The sequence below is a fragment of the Rhinopithecus bieti genome, unplaced genomic scaffold (genome assembly GCF_001698545.2).
Source record: "Rhinopithecus bieti isolate Rb0 unplaced genomic scaffold, ASM169854v2 scaffold_10589, whole genome shotgun sequence".
Lineage (NCBI taxonomy): Eukaryota > Metazoa > Chordata > Mammalia > Primates > Cercopithecidae > Rhinopithecus > Rhinopithecus bieti.
The window spans coordinates 3,610,377-3,617,892 of record NW_016807065.1 but is presented as its reverse complement, the minus strand read 5'-3'; the positions used below and the strand labels follow the sequence as shown (position 1 = coordinate 3,617,892).

Here is a 7,516-nt window from a genome sequence, read left to right as displayed (position 1 = left end):
AAAAACAAGTGAAGGAATTTCGCAGAGCTGAAGATCAAGCACCTGAGAAAGAAGTTTGCCCAAAAGATGCTTCGAAAGGCAAGGAGGAAGCTTATCTATGAAAAAGAGAAGCACCATCACAAGGAACATAGGCAGAGGTATAGAACTGAAATTCGAATGGAAAGGATGTCAAGAAAAGCTGACAACGTCTATGTACCTGCAGAACCCACATTGGCGTTTGTCATCAGGATCAGAGGTACCGATGGTGTGAGCCCAGAGGTCCGAAAGGTGTTGCAGCTTCTTCGCCTTCGTCAAACCTTCAATGGAAACTTTGTGAAGCTCAACGAGGCCAATCAACGTGCTGAGGACTGTAGAGCCATACGTTGCATAGGGGTACCCAAATCTGAAGTCAGTAAATAAGCTAATCTACAAGCGTGGTTATGGCAAAATCAGTAAGAAGTGAATTGCTTTGACAGATAACGCTTTGACTGTGTGATCTCTTGGAAAATATGGCACCATCTGCATGGAGCATGTGATTCATGAGGTCTATACTGTTGGAAAACGCTTCAAAGAAGCACGTAACTTCCTGCGGCCCTTCAAATTATCTTCTCCACAAGGCGGAATGAAGAAAAAGACCACCCATTTTGTAGAAGGTGGAGATGCTGGCAACAGGGAGGACCAGATCCACAGGATTCTTAGAAGAACGAACTGTGGTGTGTACCACAATTATTTTTCTAAGCTGTTCGGTTAATAAATAGTACCTGTTCTCAAACTGAAAGAAAATTACATGTGTATATTTATGTGGTTAGCTTCCCGAGAGCTTCTAGCTATGAATCAGCAAGCAGTCAGTGTCATGAACACCGAACTCACAGCCAACAGAGTTAGAACTCATGCCTGGGCATAGCTTCTCGAACACAAGGATTTCCTCCTGTGTGAGGCTCATCACGGTCTCCTTGCTCTTGCGGACATTAGACAGGGCTTCAGCACTACTTGGGGGCCGTTTGAAACAGCAAAATTACCAACAAAAAGCAAAAAAAATTGAAAGGAGATAAAAACAGGAGATTTCAGAGCCTGAGCCTCTAGCATTTGCTGGGTGGGTGAAAGAGGGTGGTCAAATAGGTCCAGAATCTTGAGGTATTCAGAAATCAGAGTATCCTCCCTGGGATCCCCAAGTACTAAAGGGATTTCCTTCACAGAAGCCCGAGGACTCCAGGTGTGGGGGAAATGGGTAGACAGCACCTTCAAGACAACCTCCTACCCTAATTTATTTAACATTTACTTAGCTGATCTTTTTATCAGCTTAAGATATAAATAGTTTGGAACTCACATCATTAACAAATAACTAATACCTTCTAAAAAGATGGGGAGAAAAGAGATGGGGCGTGGTGGCTCATACACGTAAACCCAGCACTTTGAGAGGCTGAAGTGTCTTAGGAAAATCCCAAAACGAAACAGGAGCTGTCAAGTCACAAAAATAAGTACAACTGCTTATGAAACTGAATCTCATTCACCACAAGAAAATTGGGAATTGAAAGCTCCGTGAAAAACAATTTTTCTTTCTTTCTCTTTCTCTCTCTTTCTCTCTCTCTCTCTTTTTTTTTTTTTCTTTAAGATGGTGTCTCCCTCTGTCGCCCAGCTTGGAGTGCAGTGGCGCTATCTGGCTCACTGCAGTCTCCGCCTCCCAGGTTCAAGCAATTCTCCTGCCTTATCCTCCTGAGTAGCTGGGATTACAGGAGCCCACCACCACGCCTGGCTAATTTTTGTATTTTTAGTAGAGACGGGGTTTCACCATGTTGGCCAGGCTGGTCTTGAACTCCTGACTTCACGTGATCTGCCCACCTTGGCCTCCCAAAGTGCTGGGATTGCAGGTGTGAGCCGCCCGCACCCAGCCACACTTTATCTTGTCACCTGTGATTTGGTAAAAGATAAGAGTGTTGGATGATTCACCACTCAGCAAGTGCGTGGGTGAGAAGGAGCCTCAAACCTGGAGGCTAGAATCTGAAATGGATCCAACTTTTTGGAAATACAGCTTGTTAAAATCTATCAAGCCACCAAAATGCACCTTCCCCTCAACCCAGAAATTTTACTTCAAGGATTTTCTTTCATAAGCACACCTGCACACGTCACAGACGCAGATGTGTGCACACAGTGTGGTGTGGTTTGAATAATACTGGAACACAATCAACCAGAAGACCCATGCGTGATTGAGGGTTTAGTCCTGTGCTAAGCACTTGTCAGGTTTCACCTTTTCTGACCTTCCCAAGAACGCTATGAGAAGGCCAGCAGCTTAATCTACCTAGCAAAGAGCTTGGGAGAGGAGGTGCCTAGATCTGAATGTGGATCCATATCATGTACCTGAAGAACCTGGACCTTCCCACCTGAGTCACTTAGTGACTTGACCTGGCCTCTGACCACATTCCAGTCTGTAGTTCTGCTGGAGGGTCATTTGCACCATTTCTTTCTTTCTTTTTTTTTTTTTGAGACGCCTTGCTCTGTCACCCAGGCTGGAGGGCAGTGGTGTGATCTCAGCTCTCTGCAACCTCTGCCTCCCGGGTTTAAGTGATTCTCTTCCTGCCTCAGCCCCTCAAGTAGCTCGGATAACAGACGTGCACCACCACGTCCGGCCAATATTTATATTTTTAGTAGAGACGGGGTTTTGCCATGTTGGCCCGGCTGGTCTTGAACTCCTGACCTCAAGTGATTCACCAGCTTCGGCCTCCCAAAGTTCTGGGATTACAGGCGTGAGCCACCACGTCCAGCCACGGTCATGTGCATTGTTTTTTGGTGACGTTTGAGAAGAAGGTTTTCTAAAACCAGAGTTTCCCCATCTGCAGACTCTAGAGCTGAGGCTCCAGGACAAGACGTCCACTGATGTTGGCTGGCTCTCTCTCTCTCTCTCTTTCTCTCTCTTTCTGTTGCTCTAAGTCAGGGGAATCATGAGCCCTGTGCAGGGAAAGAGTTGAGGGGAGAGACCCAGAGGACAGCTAGAGCACAGGAAGTAAGATCACTTTCCTCCTAAGAAAGCCCGAGGCCCACAAGGCTGATTTTTGGCTACCTTCTGCTTCCCCGCAAGGGAAATCTGGAAACTTCTGCCTCTCTTCCACAACCCTGGAAGCCGTGGGCAGCTTGAAAGTGCCAACTCAGGCTTTCTCTTTGTCCAACTTGGCCACTCCTTCTCTTTCCCTTTGCTGTGGCTGATCTCAAGTTGCCACAGGGATATGCCCCTTGGTGTTGATACAGGAGTTAAGAAGGAATTACTGGCCGGGCGCAGTGGCTCACACCTGTAATCCCAGCACTTTGGGAGGCCGAGGTGGGCAGATCACCTGCGATCTGGAGTTCGAGACCAGCCTGACCAACAAGGAGAAACCCTGTCTCTACTGAAAATACAAAATTAGTCGGGCGTGGTGGCGCATGCCTGTAATCCCAGCTATTTGGGAGGCTGAGGCAGGAGAATCGCCTGAACCTGGGAGGCAGAGGTTGTGGTGAACTGAGATCGCACTATTGTACTCCAGTCTGGGCAACAAGAGTGAAACTCCATCTCAAAAAAAAAAAAAAAAAAAAAAGAGAGAGAAGGAATTACTTAGGCAGAGAGCAAGGGCATGGCAGTCCTCGGTAAGGTTTTTCTTTTTAATGAAAGGCAGCCCCAAATCATTTTCTAACAAAGAGCAGCCTGCAAGCTGGGAGCTTGCCCGGATGAAGGTCGGCAGGAACTAAGGACTAGACACACTGACAATGGCAGCTCTATCTTCCCTTCTCTGCCAGCCACATGTACTGTAAAGGAGCAGACAAGATGGTGCCGATCAACTAGAAAGCCTATTGCTTAAGAAGGTTAGGCTGTGGGCAGCGGGGCGCTGTGGCTCACGCCTGTCATCCCTGCACTTTGGAGGCCGAGGCGGGTGGATCAGCTGAGGTCAGGAGTTCAAGACCAGCCTGGTCAATGATGAAATCCAGTCTCAGCTAAAAATACAAATAACAGCTGGGCGTGGTAGTGAGCACCTGTAATCCCAGCTACTTGGGAGGCTGAGGCAGGAGAATGGCTTCAGCCAGGGAGGTGGAGGTTGCAGTGAGCCGAGGTCACACCATTGCACTCCAGCCTGGGTGACAAAGCAAGACTCCGTCTCAAAACACACACACGCACACATACACACAACTAGGGTGCAACCAGCCTTCTCTGCACACTATGTAGACGTCATACCTAATCAAATCAATCTGTGAGCCCTATGTAAATCAGACACCACCTTCTCTAGCCTGCCTATAAAATCTGCTGTGGTCTGTTGGCTCCCCTTTTTCCTGATCTCTCTCTCTCTCTCAGCTCCTCTTCTCTCTCTTTTCCTTTTTCTTTGAGACGGAGTCTTGCTCTGTCACTCAGGCTGCAGTGCAGTGGTCTGATCTCAGCTCAGTGCAACTTCCGCCTCCTGGGTTCAAGCAATCCTCCTGCCTCAGCCTCCCGAGTAGTTGGGATTATAGGCATGCACCACCATGCCCAGCTACTTTTTTGTATTCTTAGGAGAGAATCCCACTGCTGGGATTTCTGCTGGGAGGGAGGGTATCAAGACGCTTTTACTTCTCACTCTCCCATTCCTGTTCCTTTCTTTCTTTTTCTTTTTTTTTTTTTTAGACGGAGTTTTGCTCTTGTTGCCCAGGCTGGAGTGCAATGATGCAATCTCGGCTCACTGCAGCCTCTGCCTCCCAGGTTCAAGCAACTCTCCTGCTTCAGCCTCCTGAGTAGCTGGGATTACAGGTGCCCACGACCACGACCAGCTAATTTTTGTATTTTTCATAGAGACGGGGTTTCACCATGTTGGCCAGGTCGATCTCCTGACCTCAGGTGATCCACCCGCCTCAGCCTCCCAAAGTGCTGGGATTACAGGCGTGAGCCACCATGCCCGGCTCCTTCCTGTTCCTTTCTTTATCCCATGAGCCAGTAGGACTAGGAGAATTCTGTGCAAAAGGAAGCAACGGGAAACAATTTTCACCTGTGTGAAAGTCTGGGCTGGCATGTAATCTCTGTTCTGCAAAATCTTTAGGAGCCAAAATTCTTTCGCTCAAGTGCCTCTGACACATCAAAGGTGATGCCCTTGTCTGCGAAGTACAAAGTGACATACCACCATGGCTGAGTTCCAGGAAACAGGAAGGTCAAAAAGTGAAGGTAAGCAACTATCCTTCCTTTTCAAGGAAGTGCTTGCACTAATAAATTCCGCTCACAACCCATTGGCCAGGACGTTGTCACATGACTCAGGCAAGGGAGGCTGGGAAACGTAGTCTTCATTCTGATTAGCCATGGAGCCAGCTGAAACTCCAGGGTTCTATTACTATCATTAACAGAATTTTGTGCTGCAGGTGCAAATTTCAAGGGGGCATCTCAAACTGTCATTGTCAAGATAAATGATATTCTCAGGCAACATTTTAAAAATCTAAAAGTAAAGCTCAAAAAAAAGTTCATGATGAACACACTGCAAAAATGTTTTAAATAAAGATCAGATCCAACCCTACACTTCTACAATCTGCTTCATTTTCTTCCACCCTAATTCCGGTCTTGCAGCCCAAATTTGCATTCTGGCTCCAACACTTACCAGCTGTGTGACCTACAGCAAGTGATTTAACCTCTCTGTGCCATAGTTCCCTGGAAGTAATAAAAGTATCCCACAGGCTTGCTATGAGGTTGGAAGGAATTAATATTTGTAAACCGTTTAGCAAAGAGCCAGTACGTAGTAAGGGACTGGTAAGAACTATTATTATCATTGCTACTACTGAAACGGCCTCCTTGTCTGGAGTAACACCCGAGGTTCACAGTCTCACAGCCAAGGAAAACAAGGACATGGACATAGAAAGAGTGAGGTCAAGTGTTGCGGGAAGTCAGGGACCCCGAACGGAGGGACTGGCTGAAACCGCGGCAGAAGAACATAAATTGTGAATATTTCATGGACATTTATTAGTTCCCCAAATTAATACTTTTATAATTTCTTACACCTATCTTTACTGTAATCTCTGAACATAAATTGTGAAGATTTCATGGACACTCGTCACTTCCCCAATCAATATCCTTGTGTTTTCCTATGCCTGTCTTTAATATCTTAATCCCATCATCTTCTTCGTAAACTGAGGAGGATGAATGTGGCCTCAGGACCCTGTGATTGTATCCACTGCACAAATTGTTTGTAGAGCATGTGTGCTTGAACAATATGAAATCTGGGCATCTTTTAAAAAAAAAAAAAGAACAGGATAACAGCAATGTTCACGGAACAAGAGAGGTAACTTTGAACTGGCCGCCGGTGAGCTGGACAGAACAGAGCCATATTTCTCCTCTTTCATAAGCAAATAGGAGAAATATCGCTGAATTCTTTTTCTCAGCAAGGAACATCCCTGAGAAAGAGAATGCGCCTTGAAGGTAGGCCTATAAACGGCCCCTTTAGAAGGCGTGCTGTCTTTTATGGTAGAAGCCAAAGCGAATAAATAAGCCCTGGTCTCCTGTAGTGCTCCCAGGCTTATTAGGATGAGGAAATTCCTGCCTAATAAAATGTGGTCAGACAGGTTGTCTGCTCTCAAACCCTGTTTCCTGATAAGATGTTACCAACGACAATACGACAATACGTGCCCGAAACTTCATTAGCAATTTTAATTTCTCCTCATCCGGTGGCCCTGTGATCTTGCCCTGCCTCCACTTGCTTTGTGATATTTATTACCTTGTGAAGCATGTGATCTCTGTGACCCACACCCTATTCGTGCACTCCCTCCCCTTTTGAAAATCACTTATAAAAACTTGCTGGTTTTACGGCTCAGGGAGCATCACGGAACCTACCGACATGTGATGTCTCCCCCGGACACCCAGCTTTAAATTTCGCTCTCTTGTGCTCTTTCCCTTTATTTTTCAACCCAGCCGAGACACTGAGGAAATAGAAAGGAACCCATGTTAAACATCAGGAGTGGGTTCTCCCGATAGTTGAGAGTTGAAGTTTAATAGGCGAAAGAGAGAAGAGCTCTCTTCTGCAGAGAGGGGTCCTGGGAAAATGGGTTGCTGTATCGGGGTGAAATGTAGGGGTTTTATAGTTAAGCTAGTGAGTAAACAGTGTTTGATTTACATAGGGTGTGAAAGACTGGTTAGACCATGTGTCCCATTTGCATAGGGTGCAAATTTCTGGTAGCTTCCCACCCTCTTTTATTATGCAGGCAGGTTCTCTGCCCGAGCTGTGCCGTGTTGCCCATTTCTCTGTTACTGCACACGTGGTAACAACAAAAAAAAGGAAGATGGAGCCTCCATGTTGGGCCTGCCTGGCCCCTGGGTAGCTCTTTTCTATTGGTGCACCTGCCGGCATTCTCCTGTGTAAACTTCCAGCTTGCCTATCTTTGTTTGCGGCTCATTTTTTCAGGCTGCTCTTTGTTAGAAAAGAAATGATTTGGCCGGGTGCGGTGGCTCAAGCCTGTAATCCCAGCACTTTGGGAGGCCGAGACGGGAAGATCATGAGGTCAGGAGATCGAGACCATCCTGGCTAACACGGTGAAACCCCGTCTCTAATAAAAAATACAAAAAACTAGCCGG

The 7,516-nt window shown here is 46.6% G+C and overlaps 1 pseudogene; it reads left to right on the top strand.

Annotated features, from left to right (window-relative positions):
* LOC108534595 (60S ribosomal protein L7 pseudogene) lies at window positions 1–730 on the top strand (annotated as a pseudogene).
* The last annotated feature ends 6,786 nt before the right edge of the window (window positions 731–7,516 follow it).